General features: G+C 41.1%; 1 protein-coding gene across 1 annotated transcript in view; it reads right to left on the reverse strand.

Moving 5' to 3' along the window:
* Nucleotides 1–16450, reverse strand: part of ADAMTSL1 (ADAMTS like 1) — an 863772-nt gene that overhangs the window by 654678 nt on the left and 192644 nt on the right.

Consider the following 16450-nt stretch of genomic DNA (forward strand, 5'->3'; position numbering starts at 1 on the left):
ATGAGGCTGGAATGAATAGCTAAATTGTAAGCTATTGGATGGGCACTTGGCATGTAGAAGGCACTCATGAAGTGTTTACTCTTATTGTTTGCCTTATATGAGTCTGATGAAGAAGGGACATGTCAAAGCAAAGCAGAGAAATCACTCCTGATGCTCAAACCTTTTTGAGAGAGAAGCATAATGTATTAAAAATAAAGCCTAGATTTTATAGAGAAAGTTTGAAAATACTAGCATCAGCTCTGAGTCCTGTCATGTCATTGCTTTGAAGGGCTGACAGTCCTGAGCTGTGCTTGTGAACAGAGCCAGTCAATTTGGAGTCAGTCAATCCTCTTGCCAATTTATTTTATGTTGTTGTTAAAACATCTGTTTGTCAAGAATTATTATACAAGAGATGGGGAAGAGTTCCCAAGGACAAGAGGTTAAGTAACTTGCTCAGAGGTTAAATCAATAGTTAGACTAAACACAACCCATAATTCCCAATGCTCAATCACTCCTCTTCCCTCTTGAGTCATGCCTCTCTTTTGACTGCATTCCCAGCTATGTTTGAGAACAGTCAGTCACACTTCAAATCGTTGCGGGGAGAGGAAGGGAACCTTTTTCCATAAAAATATACCTGTTGAGTCAGGATGAACCAAAATCAATTCTTGCTTGTTTGTTATTAATTTATTTTATCATAGTCAAGACAAGATAAACAGCCAACCAGCCTCTAAAATATTACCAGTATGGCTTTAACTTAGTACTTGCTCTACGATTTGCCATCTCCACCTCAACACATCCCCATCAAATAACAATTGTGATTAAGAATGCTTACACAAAGCCATGGCCAGAGTTACTAAGTGGTTAGAGCAGTGGTGCTCAACCTTCCTAATGCTGTGACCCTTTAATACAGTTCCTCATGTTGTGGTGACCCCCAATTTCATTGTTACAAATAGAACATGATTAAAGCATAGTGATTAATCACAAAAACAATATGTAATTATATATGTGTTTTCTGATGGTCTTAGGGGTCGCGACCCACATGTTGAGAACCACTGGGTTAGAGCATCAGCCTACAGACCAAAGGGTCTTAGGTTTGATTCCGGTCAAGGGTTAGTACATGAGTTGCGGTTTGGTTTCCTGGCAGGGTCAGGGCATGTGCAGGAGACAACCAATGGAAGTGTCTCTCTCACACTGATCTCTCTCTCTCCCCCCTCCACCTTCTCTAACCAAAAAAAAAAAAAAAAAAATCTCAATGGAAAAAATATATCTTCAGGTGAGGATTAACAAAAAAGGAAAGAATGCTTACATTGAACCTTTCTGAAGGATGCAACCTGCTTCTCTAGGTTATGCAGAGAACCAATGCAGGGAAAATAAACTAGGATTGCATCATTTGTTAACACCCCTGCTCATGTAACAGCTGGACTGCTGGTTATGTTGGCGGCAAGTGGGGCAGAAAACAACTCTAGCAGTTTGTGGGGATGTGGGAGTGGATGTGGGATGTATGTCATAAGAGGACACCAAAGCTATATTCTGCAAGATGGAGAAGAGTCACACCTATAGTGAGGCCATCCCAAGATGTCACCATGAAGTTTGCTAGAACCCCACCATGATAAAAAGGGCTTACTGTGCCCACATTGTTTGTACAAACAGTGTGATTAATGCTGCATACCTGCTTTCCTTCTGGGAATCTGGAATTCTAGTATGTGCTGGCAGAGGAAGCATACGTGACCAGCCCCCAGTAATCCCTTTGGTGTTGAGTATCTACTGGCTTTCCTGGCAGACATTTTACCTGTTTTCACTATTTGTTGCTGGAGGAGGGCTCTTGGAAGCTTGCTCCTGGCTTCCTCTGGACTTTGCCACATAGACCTTTTCTCCCTGTTAATTTTACATGTGGTGCAGCTACGGGTATGACCAAATGCTGAGTTCTGTAAACTCTAGGAAATCATCAAATCTGAGAGTGGTCTTGGAAATCCCCAATACACAGGGTGAAGAAATACTCTTCTAAAACCTTAGGAACTTTCCCTAAGCCAACTATGCTCCTCTTGGGCCTCAGCACTTTTACTTTGTATTTTGGTCATTTTTGTCCAAGCCTAACCTTCCTGTAAGGTTGTTAATTCCTTAAGAGTAGGCTGAGCTTGATGTAGCTCTGTGTCACCTAGTCCCGTGCCTTATACAAAGAATATACTATTGAAAGTTGGCACATGAATAGATAAATGCCACTTGGGTATTTCTCTCAATTACAATGCCTGGTTCAAATAATGGATATTTTTATTTGATCTGTTTGAATGTGAGATCATTAACATCCCCTGAACTTCCAAGACTAAAAATTCCACAAGTCTTTGGAGAAAGATACAAACTTTTGTAATTGGCTGAAGATCATAAAAATTCAACAAGGAAGAATCACATTTCTATTTAGAGGAAGGAATGCAGGGTATATTTTTGAAATTTTCTAATGTAGAATTCAAATTTTAAACTTCAACCCAATCTCAATGCGCAAAAATTGTGATTTCATGCATAGAACTTTCCTTGAGTCATGAAGTCTATACTAGATCAAGGCACCACACACATAGCAATTACATAAGATGACTATACCATTTTGTACAAGGGTTATGTGACATATATTCTGTATGTATTAATTCATGATTTCCTGGTCATGTAAAAGTTGGACAGAATTTCTTTTGTTTGGAGGGTTCTCACCTAGTGATATTGAAATCTCTTCTGTGGATTTTCAAGGGGTTTATCAAAATATGGGGAGATGACCCGTCGGCAACAGAATAAAGTTAGCTTTACCATTGTTTGACTCTATTTCTATTGCCAAGTTCGGAAGCTTTCCACCATCACAATGCACAATGTTGATGCTTTTAAATCTTCTGAGACGTGCTGTCATTGGTTTTGCTTTAAAGCACAGGGACTGTGTAGAATCAGGTATATATGCCCTGGTGTGACCTCTACTGCCTTGGGAGGGAAAACAGAGACTCTAATACTCTTAGGAAACAGTCTATGCCTTCTGAATGCTCAACTCAGAAACCAGGTTGCCAGAAGTTTGCCCTCTCAACACTACAATTAGAAAGAAAATACCATAAGGTCCAAGGTTTGCTGAATCAGTCAGTCAGTTGGTCACAAGACCATACAATGTTAGAGCATCTTACTGTATCCTGCCCTTTATCTTCTAGGTGAGAGAAGAAATGAGATTCAGACAGGTGAGGTGATTTCCCCCAAGGTCTCATAGCTCCTTAGTGACAGATATTAGAGTAGGACCCATGTCTCTAGATTCTCAGTCTTCCAATGCATGCACATACATGCGCATGCACACACACACACACACACACACACACACACACACACATGCATACACACAAGCCATACTCAAGGGGATATAGAAGAGGCTCATGGCCATGGTGCAAACTATTTGAGACAGAAACTATTTGAGGCAGAGTGTTAGATCTAGGTTTTGGCAATCTGACCACCCAAAACAAGCTCATTTTAAAGGAGTTAATGAGGATGCTGCAAAAAGCATAATTCTACGCTCCTCTTTTCTCTGGGACCCCTAACTGGCTTGCTGTGACCCCCCAGTGCTTCCTTTTGTACATTGAAAACACTCATAATATAAGAACACTTGTTTTCAAGGTCAGTTTTCCATAGGTGGAGCCTCACAAAAGAAGCTATGGTCCACATTAGTAGCCAGACACCTGTAAGTACACCAGCTTGTTTGTATATTATCATGCTGATTGTTGCTACTTGTATTTAAAATTGCAATTAACTTATTTTGTAAAAGCAAATAACACAAACCAAAAGCATGCTCACCTTCATTATTCCCTAAATTTAGCATATCCTTCTAAAACATTAGCTGTTACTTATATGGGTGAAGAAGAAATAATTAGGGAGATATCTATCTAGAAAAAATACTTGCAACTTTTTTTTTCATAAACACGATTTGGTTTTATTTTAAGAAAGTTCTGAAACTATAATAATTACAATTACTTAAGTCTCTCCGATTTACAAAGCATTTTGAACACATTACCTCATTTCATTTAATAGTTTTGACAATAATCCCATTAGTTACGTTTTATCACCCCTATCTTACAGAGGCAGAAAATGAGGTTAGAAAATTTAAGTTGGCTGTCTGAGAACATGCAGCCAGCAAGTGGCCCACCGGGGACTTGAGTCCAACTCTAGTTTTTCAAAACAGAGCCATCGATTTTGCATGTCAGGACTTCTTGTTTGTTTTTTAGTATATTTTTATTGATGTCAGAGAGGAAGGGGAGGGAAGAGACAGAAACATCAATGATGAGAGAATCATTGATCAGCTGCCTCCTGCACACCCCACACTGGGGATTGAGCCAGCAACCCAGGCATGTGCCCTGACAGGGAATTGAAACTTGCCCTCCTGGATCATAGGTCGATGCTCAACCACTGAGCCACACGGGCCAGGCAGGACTTCTTGGTTTTTGGTCCAGCTGTGCAAGTGATCCTACCTCAAAAATCCTCCACCCATTAAGAAAGATTCCCCAATCTCTATTCACTTGTGTGAGTCTCAGAGCAAAGACACTTCTCTTTTACATGTTTCTCTCCCTACATTTGGAAAAAGTTACTGCTCTCCCCCAGTGGAATTCTTCGCACCCTAGAATAAAGTGCTTTAAAATGGGACTTGGGTTACTAAAGGGTCCTTTTGTTATTAAATAGATATTGAAACAAAATATAGAACTCTACAACTATAGGCATTCCATCATTTCAGGTGGGAATTCTTTATAATTATTTTTTCTTCCACAGGGTTTTATTTTATACATTGTTTTAGCTTTCTCCAAAGTCATTATATAAACCCCAGTGGAAAAATTCATCTATTGCAGAGCCATAAAGTGTTTTCTTAAAAATTCCATCACCCACTTTATTACTGGAAAGCAACTACAGAAAGGCTTATACATTAAGAGATTTTAAGTTTGACCACTGGGACTAATGGAGCCTGGGCTTTCAATATTAATCTATCAGAAAATATATAAAAATTTTTTTAATGATCTCCATGTGTTTTTCAAAGATGAATATTAAAGGCCCAAGGCTTTGACAGTCCCAATTTAGCATGAATAAAATTACAAAGAACCACACTTCTCTTTCTATAATTCTAATAATTACTTCTATAATAAAATTGTTTATTTTTTCACTTGTCTTCAAACAGATTAATTTATTTTCTATTTGAAATGATGGACTTGGCCAATAAAATAGAAAAACAAAATCCACCTAAGATTAAACTGAGCATCTCCAATAACAGGTATTCCTCCCAGAAATCTGGGCTCCGATCATTGCCTTGACCCATTTAGAAATTCCTGTCTCATCCCTGACTCCTCCTTATTTTTCCCACTTCCCACCCCACCCAATTTGTTTTCATTTTCTGCATATTTTGTCTCAGATATGTCGCTTTAACCCTCTTCCTTCTCCTTACACTCATTCATCTTGCCTCAGTTAGAGCCTTATCCTATTTTATCTTAACTACTGCTTTGCCTCTCCTCACCACCTTTAAGCCACCTCACACTTCATCCAGTGATTGTTTTCAAATGTGCCCTTATGCTTCACAATCTTATTTTTATTTCTGTTTTACTTTTATTATGAATGTTTTATTGGACATGGAAAAATGAAATAGTTTTTTAAAATCTTTATTGCTGAGATATTACAGATGTCCCCCTCTTTTCCCGCATTGCCCTCCCCCACCCCATACAGGCCTTCACCACACCACTGTCTGTGACCATGAGCAACCTGTACTTGGAAAACTACAGGATGTTGAAAAAAGAAATAGATAAAGATACAGACAAGTGGAAGCATATACCATGTTCATGGGTTGGAAGAATTAACATCATTAAAATGTCAATACTACCCAAAGATATCTATAGATTCAACTCCATCCCTATTAAAATACCAATTGCATATTTCACAGATCTAGAGCAAATATTCCAAAATTTTATATGTAACTAAATAACTGCAGCAATTATAAGAAAGAAAAATAAAGTTGGAGGGATCACAATAGTGAATATCAAATTATATTACAAAGCCATTATAATCAAAACAGCCTAGTGCTAGCACAGGAATAGGCATATAGATCAATGGAACAGAACAGAGATCCCAGAAATCAACCCAAGCCATTACCCTCAATGAATATCTGACAAAGGAGGCAAGAGCATACACTGGAGTAAAGACAGTCATTTCAATAAATGGTGTTGGAAAAACTGGATAGGGGAATGCAAAAATAGAATCTGGACCATCAACTTACACCATACACAAGAATAAACTCAAAATGGATAAAATACTTAAATGTAAGCAGTGAAACCATAAAAATCCTAAAAGAAACCATAGGCAGCAAAATTTCACAACCTTGTTTAAATATGCCAGTGGTTGGCAGCTACTTCAACAAGTTCTCACTTCTTGCCACAACACACAGGGCCAACCACACTACATCTGCAGGTGTGTCCCAAATAGCTGCTTTCCAGCCTTTGACCTCACAGCCTCCTGCTCAGAATGGCATCCCTTGTTTCCCCTTTTTCTTTTTAGAGAGACATTGCAAAGTTCCACTTACATGTCATCCCCTCTGCAAAGCCTTTGCTGACTTCCACACATAGAGGCTGCCCTTCCCCTTCCTGTTGCCTTCCTCTGTGAAAGCGCTTTTCCTGTACACTCTGGTTACCTGTTCACTAATCTGTCTCTTTTTACATGCTTATCAAGTCAGGGGCTGTTTTCAGTATTCACTTTATACCACTAATACCGACATACCTTTTGAATGTAGTGTTTTAGAGAATGAAGCCTCCTTGCCTAAATTCACTTGCATGCGTGTACTATGTCATCCAGGGCTTTCTGACTGTTGTTGACAGCCTACATCTGAATCACCTGGGAGCATTATGAAAATGATTCCCAAGGTATATGCCTGATCTTCTTAATCAGACTCTCTAAGGGTATTCCTTGGAAATCTTTATTCTTAATAAACTACCCAAGTGATTCTGATGTAGCCAGATTTGTGAACTCCTGTGCAACTTACTTGATTCGCAGAGTCTTGTATGTTTGTATTACCTTCTTCCACATCAGTATCACATGGCTGAGAGGGAGGGAGTGCAGGGCATGCATCATGGAGTAAGACAATTTGAATCTTGGCTCTGAAATCCCAGCTACATGATCCTAGGCCAGTGGTCGGCAAACTCATTAGTCAACTGGGCCAAATATCAACAGTACAACGATTGAATTTTCTTTTGAGAGCCAAATTTTTTAAACTTAAACTATATAGGTAGGTACACTGTTATTAACTTAATTAGGGTACTCCTAAGGCTTAGGAAGAGCCACACTCAAGGGGCCAAAGAGCTGCATGTGGCTCGCGAGCCGCGGTTTGCCAACCACGGTCCTAGGCAAATAAATGAACTAATCTTTACCTTTGATTCTTTGATTTTTAAAGAAAGAAATGCTGTCTCTCTCAGGAGACTGTGAGGGTACGGCCTGCAGTGTGGCACCTCATGACTGGAGGGCACTGCTTGCAGGTGAGCTGTGGTGACAATATTGGTCCCTCCTTAGGCTGACAGCACTACATGTCTACAGTTAGAGAAAGAGAGTGGAGGTTATTACACAACAATATACCCTTAACCTTTCTAATGGATAAACATAATGAGCTTTTCAAATGTATTATTTCATCACACTTTGCAAACGACCTTTTAGAGATGTGCTACTTTAGCACCAGCTGTGCCCACCATCGCTCCCTTGATGGGTATCATCAGGTCTTCTTTTCCTGAGTGTCTGAGGCTGCTGCTCTCCTGCTGGTCATACGTGTATGAAAGCTCTCTCTACATAAAAGAAAGCCCTACCTTCTTGATGACTAACTGATGAGGCAACTGTGCACCTTCTGGCCAATGAGCACTGCTTTACTTCCTTCCAGCATTACTGTGCATAGTAAATACATTTTTTTTCAAAAGCATGAAATTTTGAATCACTGGTTTTATATTCCACAATAGTTGCTTTCCTGACAGTTTCATTCTGTAATGTTTTCTGTAACATCTGACAAAATTGTGCACAATGCGAGAGCTGGAAGGAACAAAGATAGTGATGATAGTGGTGAAAGAGAAAGAGAAAGAAGAGGGGGAGGCAAGATGGAGGAAAAGGAGGTCCATATTGTCACCATCTCCCAGCTGCCACTGTCCCCAGCCTGTGCATAAACATCTCTGCATAGTTACTGTTTAGACTGCAGGAAAATCGAGGCTCAAGTAAACATACATCAGTAACCTGTGGAAGGTCCACATGACAAGTTGAAATTTAACAACCTGGATCAAACTGAAATACACCTTAAAATGTTGTAAACAGTGATTAAGTGCTTTGCACCTCAATGGAAAAAAATATCAAGTAAGGTTCTGTTAATAAGCAATGCATTTTTAAAAATATATATTTTATTGATTTTTTTACAGAGAGGAGGGGAGAGGAATAGAGAGTTAGAAACATCAATGAGAGAGAAACATCGATCAGCTGCCTCCTACACACCTCCCACTGGGGATGTGCCTGCAACCAAGGTACATGCTCTTGATCGGAATCGAACCTGGGACCCTTCAGTCCACAGGCCGAAGCTCTATCCACTGAGCAAAACCGGTTAGGGCAAGCAAAGCATTTTTTAACTGTAGTTCATTTTTTAAATATTCACTACTTTGTTGCAAAATTATGTTTCCTTTCTCACCATCTCACTAACAACTGATTTCAAGTATTTGCTTGTTCTTATTGTTTTAGTAAGATCCTCACTCGTGGGCACTGCCTGCCTTCCTTTCCTGCAGTCTGGTTCCTTAGAAAATCGTTTTTTTCGAAGGCACTTTAAAGTATTTTGAGTCTCTGGTCATGTATTCTGCAGTAGTTGCTTTCCTGATAGTCTCATGAATCTTATTAAACACTGTTTTTTGTGTTGAAGCTTATCCTAGAAAACTTGATCTGAATGTAAAATATGTATGTGCTCCTTTATAACAATTCAGTTGTAACCTATTTCCCTCCTGTACTGTTTTATTCTCATCACTGAACCAGAGCAGATGCCATATATGGAGTTACACATGCAGGTTGCCTTTCAGTCAGATGTTTGTAATCAGCAATATTGAAATATCTCATTTAACCAGACAATAAACAGAGACAGAATATGCCCAGGTGAAAACCAGGTGTTCCCAACCATGACAAGAGGAAAGGCAACAACAAATATCACCGCTTCCCCTGTTGGGTCATGACTTCTTTAAGTGAAAAAACCAGTGTGATTTACTAGGTGAAATAGTGGTTCAATTTTGTATTGACACTGCCTTCTTCCCTACAGGTTTAGGTGATGTTTAGTCTTTCTGGCTGTCCTCTGTTGGCTGAAGTCCTAGCTGTCACTGCTGAAAGAAGTGTCTGTCTCCACAACAAACCCTGCCTCTCTGCTTCCTATTTTGAGGATCAAGGTATCATTTCTAATGCTTTGGCTTCATTTCTCTAGTGAATTCATTTCCCTCTATTCTTAATGACTTTGGTAATTCTCAGGCTGTTTGTTTACTTTAAGGAAAAAGCCACCACACCCACTGACAAGTTTTGGGCACATTACATAGAACAGTACTTCTTCAGTCAAGTATGTGCTTCAATTGAATGCCTAGTACTAAGGGAAGAACCTGTGAATGTCAAACATTAGGATGACTACCACTTAATTCATCTCAACAAATTATGTAACTGCCCTTCTTACAGGGCCCTTGGAGACATCATACTCTTACAGCCTCTTTCTTGCAGCAAAGTCGATCTCTGCTCCCATCCCACCATTTGTCAATAACCACAATTGAATCTGAAGCCAAAATAGGATAATGGCTGAGCTCCTGAGACATCAGCTTAATGATATTAATATTCAAGTGGTACCCATGACATGCAGCAGCAACAAACTTGCCTCTGTAGAAGTTCAAATAAGTAGCCCGACACTGGACGTCCTTGTCAATTCTTGCATTCAGAGCGTCACAAATCTTTACAGTAAAGCTCTCGGGTCATAGGCCTATTTCCTTTCACTATGGATACTTACTTCCATATGTGAAGTTCCTAGTAAATGGTCAGAATTGCATTGTGCCAATTTAGACTTGCAAAGATATGGTTTAATGGGAGTTTATTTCCAATAATGGCTTGCAAATGTAGGTTACTTCAAGAATTACATGTCCCATTTTCATTCCTTAATATTCAACAATACAACATCAATACTGTTATTCAATCTTCTCCCAACCTTTCCAACATGCCACCCTGCACACAAATGCCTTTTTATTCATAGACTACAGGCCCGGTGCATGAAAATTCATGCACTGGAGGGGGATCCCTCAGCCCGGCCTGCCCCCTCTCACAGTCCAGGAGCTCTCAGGGGTGGGAGGCGACCCAGCGTTCAGGGGAAGACGATGCCCCCATCATACCTCTGCTGTTGCCACTACCGGCAGCGCAAGCCTCGGGCGGTCCTGGTTACCTGTGCCGCGGGCCGGCCCTGGGTGGCTGGGGGGGATGAGGGGACTGGAGGACTCTAGAGGCAGGTGCATGGAGCAGCCTGGCTCGCCTAGTGGTGGTCCCGGCCTTGCCACATGCCCTGGCGGGGCTGAGGGGACTGGGTGCCGCCATCTTGTGGCTATGGGCGCCGCCATCTTTGAGGGCGTGACAGTCAATTAGCATATTCCCTCCTTATTGGCTGTGGGTGCCGTCATCTTTGCGACGGCATAAGGGTCAATTAGCATATTCCCTCTTTATTACATAGGATGAGATCATCATGCATTTGCTGAATCAGATACAAAGAGATGTAATATTGCATCATGACTAAGGCCACGTTCTCAATTTTAGTTGAGCTTTAGAGTCATCTAAGGAATTATTTTTGTCTATTTGCTTCTTTTCTTAATCTTATAAGTATCTCTAACCCTGCCCCCATCAAAATCTCCCCAAATATATGCAATTTACAGATTCACAGGTGGTTCTGATCCAAACTAGGGCTGAGAACCCTGGATTAAGAGCTTGAGTTCTGCCCAACTGGTGTGGGTCAGAGGCTCATTGACCTATGAACCAGGAAGTCATGGTTCAATTCCTCCTCAGGGCACATGTCTGGGTTGTGGGCTTGATCCCCAGTGTGGGGCATGCAGGAGGCATTCAATCAATGATTCTCTCTCATCATGGTATTTCTATCTCTCTCTCCCTTCCTCTCTGAAATCAATAAAATATTTTTTTAAAAAAGAGCTTGAGTTCTGAAGCCATAGTGTGACCTGGGTTTGAATGCGAGTTCACCATTTACTGTCTGTGTGACCTTGAATAAGTTACACTGCTTCTGGGTCTCATCCCAGACCAACAATCAAAAACTCAAGCAATGAAGCCTGAACATCGGTAATTTTTAATACCACCCCAGGTGAGTTTAATGTGCAGCCAGGACTGAAAATCACTAATGCAATACTTAGTTGTTGGATTTGCAAAGTGGAGAAAACTACGAGAATTCAATGAAATATTTGATAAAAGGGTTAGCCTGGAACCCTAGCCCAATAATGCTGGTAGTTATTGTTGCTAGAGCAGAAGATAGAGAAGGAGCAGTGGCTGGAGCTGGACTGACCATCTGGAGGGAGAGCAAGGTGACCTCCCTGCATCAGATGAGGTACTGACCTAACTGGGGCCTCTGGGAGACAGTTGGAACCCTGGATCTGAAGTCCCGGGCAAGTTCCTGAACCTGTCTGAGTCTAAGAGGACAGAACATAAAACAGGTTATGTACACACACACACACACACACACACACACAAAAGTGTGTGTGTGTGTGTGTGTGTGTGTGTGTGTGTGTGTGAGAATGAGTGCATGTGCACGCATGGAGGGCCCACTAACCAGGCCTAGTAGAGGATGTGCAACAAAAATTGTGGGAAATGAGACTGGATGTATGGGTGAGATGTGACTGTGAAGCTTTTGTTTTGGGGGGAGGGCAGAAAAAAGAGAGTAATAAGTAGAATCTGTTTGAAGTAATGAACATGATATATGGGAAGCTGGATTTGCCAGAGGCACAGAAGCCAGCTAGGAGAGGAGTTATGCAATCCAGGGGGAGTAGAATAAAAGCCTAGTGCTGCATGGTTTAGCCCATCTGGGCTGTGGTTACCGTATGTCAGCTGTCAAATAAAGGGTTGTGGTAGATGATTTTGAAGAAACCATTTTGCTCTGATAGTCTAAGGTGCTCTAACATGCCATTTAAAAATAGACATGAAGATATTATTAAATGGATACAGAGTTTTAGTTTGGGGCAATGGAAAAGTTCTGGAGATGGGTAGCTCTGATAGTTACACAAAGTGTGAATATGCTTAATGCCAAGGAATTGTAATTTAAAAAGGGTTAAGCCTGGTCAATGTGGCTCAATGCTTGAGCATTGACCTACAAGCAGGGAGGTTGTAGTTAAATTCCACATGCATGGATTGCGAGCTCGGTCCACAATAGGGGGAGTGTAGGAGGCAGCTGATCAATGATTCTCTCTAGTCATCTCTCTCTCCCTCTCCTTTCCTCTCTGAAATCAATAAAAAATAAAAGGGTTAAAATGGTAAATTTTGTGTTATGTATATATTTTTAAAATATATTTTATTGATTTTTTACAGAGAGGAAGGGAGAGAGATAGTCAGAAACATCGATGAGAGAGAAACATCGATCAGCTGCCTCCTGCACATCTCCTACTGGGGATGTGCCCGCAACCCAGGTACATGCCCTTGACTGGAATCGAACCCAGGACCCTTCAGTCCGCAGGCTGACGCTCTATCCACTGAGCCAAACCAGTTTCGGCGTTATGTATATTTTTGCACAAATACACACACACAGAACAGACAGGAAGAAATAAACACAAACACATGAGGTATTTTAAAAGAAAATATGACAGACTAGGTAACTGATAAGGTGTGGGTGATAAAGGAAAAAGGTGGTTTAGAAAAGACCATAAGGATTTACGCTGGGTGCCTGGAGATAGCAGGTTTGGGGAATGGGAAATGAAGTAGGGGGATCTTGTTTAGTGGGGAAGACCATGATTGCTAAGGTGAACTTTGTGCACTTTAGGGCTGGAAAGACACATAAGGAAAAGGTGCCTATTCCTTAGTCGATGAAAATGTGGACCAGAAGTGGTTCTATAAATTCAGAAATCATCACTGAAGTTACAAAACACAAGCCTGGAGGTGAGCTGCTTCACTTTCCTTCTGAAGAACTCACTGTGATCATCTAATCTCACCTGTTCAGTTTGTGTAGATGAAGAAACCAACCAGAGGGAGATGAGCGAGCTCAGACAAGTCCACCCAGAGGCTAAACTAGGCTTTCTGAAGCCAAACTCAATGGTCTTTCTTCTTCATTTTATTTATTCAGGGCTGATCATCCTAGATTTGCTAAGAACATAAACTCCTTGGTAAAGATGACAATTACTATACAGAATGGCCACAACAGGGTCCACTGAAAGAAAAGACGAAATGAGAAGCCCTAGAGAATCTATGGGGGACTAGCAGAGAGAACTTCAAGTGTCCTGGCAGCTCCAAGTGAAAGCTCAGAAGAGAACGTCCTGCCTCCTTTCTACTAAACCTCTCGTCCCTTGATGCCCGCCCACATCACATGACATTGACCTTCTCCAAGAAGCCTTCACAAGGGATGACCACACCTCTGCTCAGGATCCCTCAGCACTCATACAATCTTTACTTCAATAATGCTGCCGTCATGTTCTTGGAGATGTCAGTTTATTTAAAACAATATTATTCAAAGACTAATTTCCCATAGAAATATTGGTATAATTTGGGGTTTTGTTCCCGGAGAATCCCCAAGTGACCTCTGCACCATAAAACGTGGGGAGAAAAGTTAAAATAATTTATCAAAACGTTCTTAAATAACTTAGTCAAAATAAATAAGACCCCAGAATGGCCAGACACGAAGACTTATGCCTTAGGTAGAGTGGTGTTGTGGAAAGAATACAGGATTTAGAGCCAAATGGGGCCTTTCTTGAGGACAGCAAGGTTCCAGCCAAACTCCCTTTGGAAGGCATTTTCTAGTTCTATGATTGGTTACACCTTGGCGACGTTGGCTTCTCTGGTTTCTTAACATGCTCAGGGGGCTTCCAGGCCACCCAGGTTTTAGTTTCTGATGGAACTGAGGAAAACCATGAACCAAAATGGCAACTACTTTTCAAGAGAGCCCAACAAATTTGATGATGGACACGTAAGCTGCCCAACCACAGGGGGACTGCCCTTGTTTGTGCTATCTCTGCTCGTGTTCTGAGGTTGTGGTAGAGAAATTGATCATTCATTGTGCCTACGGGAGTTGGAGGAGATCACTGTCTATTGGGGGGAAAAAAGTTTCCTATGTGTCTGGTGGTAAAGCTGGTTTTTATATCTTATTTCATAGTTTGTATTCCTCATTTTCTTTAAATACTTTTTTTAAATGTATGATCTTATTGATTTCAGAGAGAGAAAGGGAGAGGGAAAGAGAGATAGAAACATCAATGATGAGAATCATCTTTTGGCTGCCTCCTGCATGCTCCCTACTGAGGATTGAGCCCACAACCCAGGCATGTGCCCTGATTGGGAATCAAATCATGACCTCCTCCTGGTTCATGGGTCAACATTCAACCACTGAGCAACACTAGCCAGGCTCTAAATACTTTAATAATGTATTTTCCTGACCATCTAAAATGGTCACTTAAGCAATGTCATTTTAAAAATTGCTAGCTTCACCCTGGCTGGTTTTGCTCAGTGGATAGAGAGTTGGCCTGCAGACTGAAAGGTCCCAGGTTGGATTCCGGTCAAGGGCATGTACCTTGGTTGCGGGCACATCCCCAGTAGGGGGTGTGCAGGAGGCAGCTGATGGATGTTTCTCTCTCATCGATGTTTCTAACTCTCTATCCCTCTCCCTTCCTCTCTGTAAAAAGTCAATAAAATATATTTCTTTAAAAATTGCTAGCTTCTCTCTGTAAACATAAATTGTAAAATAGAAAAAAAACATGCAATTAGAGGCCTACTAAAGTCTGGACCCTTACTGGACAACTGAATGAACATTCTATACTAGCCCCTGTCAGCCTGAGTCCACCCAGTAGGGCATGACAAATGTATCTATGTACTGAATTGGTTAGGCTTTCCTAAGAAACATCAGCAGGACAACTGCTTAAAAGGGTTAAGGAAATAAAAGCCACAGAATAAAAGAATGCAGTAGCAGCACTTATTAAATATCACTTTCTGTTTGTTCTCTTAGAAAACCCCCTTTTTCCATTTCAGAAAACAATAGCTTCTCTATGGCCATGGTGCTTCCTGCTCCCCAACAGGCAATGCAAAGTAAAGATATGCCCGAGGAGGCAAGAGGCCTGTCTAGCAAGGAGAGAGAGAAGCTTGAAGGTGACTGTGATGGCAAGGAGTTAGCAGGAGGCTGTAGGTTCCACAGGAGATGGGGTCCTACACTCCTCTCTGAGCCAGTGTCCTGCAGGGGGATGAGGGTGCTGCACCTTAAGTTCAGGGCCACACTGCCTTGTCAAAGGCCCAGTGCATGGGACCTAAAGGAGCCAAAGCAGGCCTGCAAAGGGGTAACGCAGAGTAAGGAGTGTAGACAAGAGACAGTTACTGGAAGTACCTCCTTAGGTAAATGTCACCTTCCTCTCTGTTTCCTGGGGTAACAGGAAAGGTTTATAAACCTCAAATTAGCTCTTGCTGGCTGTGAGCCACACACCAGATAACATCCCCATACTCAAGCCATTTTCCTGTTCTGACTCAGAATTTCAGAATCTCAGGGTTGAGAAGGAACTCACAGTCATCCACCTTCTCTTGTAAAAAGTTGGTGCTATATGGAGGACAGATGCTCTTCTGTTTAAGATGCATTTACTATTCTGCTGTTTTACTATAAATATGATTAGCTTACTGAAAATATAGAAGTTTTAAAAAATGTATCCATCCTTATGTCTTCTTGCTTATGGGCACAGCCCTCAACTATGAATTGATACAAACAAAAGACAAATGCCTTCAGAAAAGGGATGTAATTGAAAAGATGAGGAGGAAAGACATGAGGTGAGGAGAGGTCTCTGTGGGTGTCTTGAGTTCTTTGAGGTAACTTTTGTCCAGTCCCAGCTCTGCCCCAGAAAACTATGTGACCTGGGATAAACCCTTATTCTCCTTTGGACTGCAACGTTTTCATCTGTCAAATGGGTGTAGTGCAAAAATGCTCCTGAATTCTGCTCCAGCCCTATCAGTCTATGATTATGAACCTCAGTCCTGTGATGACATGAACTTCCAGGAAACATATTTCTACCAGAGGCTTTTAGGATTTCATAGTTTAGAACCAGTAAGAACTGCGTTAAAAAATACATTTAGCAGCTGAGCCTCTGTCTTCTTTAATCATAATATTATGCTAGGCTGACCAGAGTTTATTCTTCCCCAGATATATAAAACAGACTATACCACTAGAAAAGTAATGCATTATTAAAATAAGAAATTTCTGCACATTATTTGAAAAAAAACAATAAGGAGACATATGTATAATCCTGAT

The sequence above is a fragment of the Myotis lucifugus genome, unplaced genomic scaffold (genome assembly GCF_000147115.1).
Source record: "Myotis lucifugus unplaced genomic scaffold, Myoluc2.0 scaffold_144, whole genome shotgun sequence".
Classification (NCBI taxonomy): Eukaryota; Metazoa; Chordata; class Mammalia; order Chiroptera; family Vespertilionidae; genus Myotis; species Myotis lucifugus.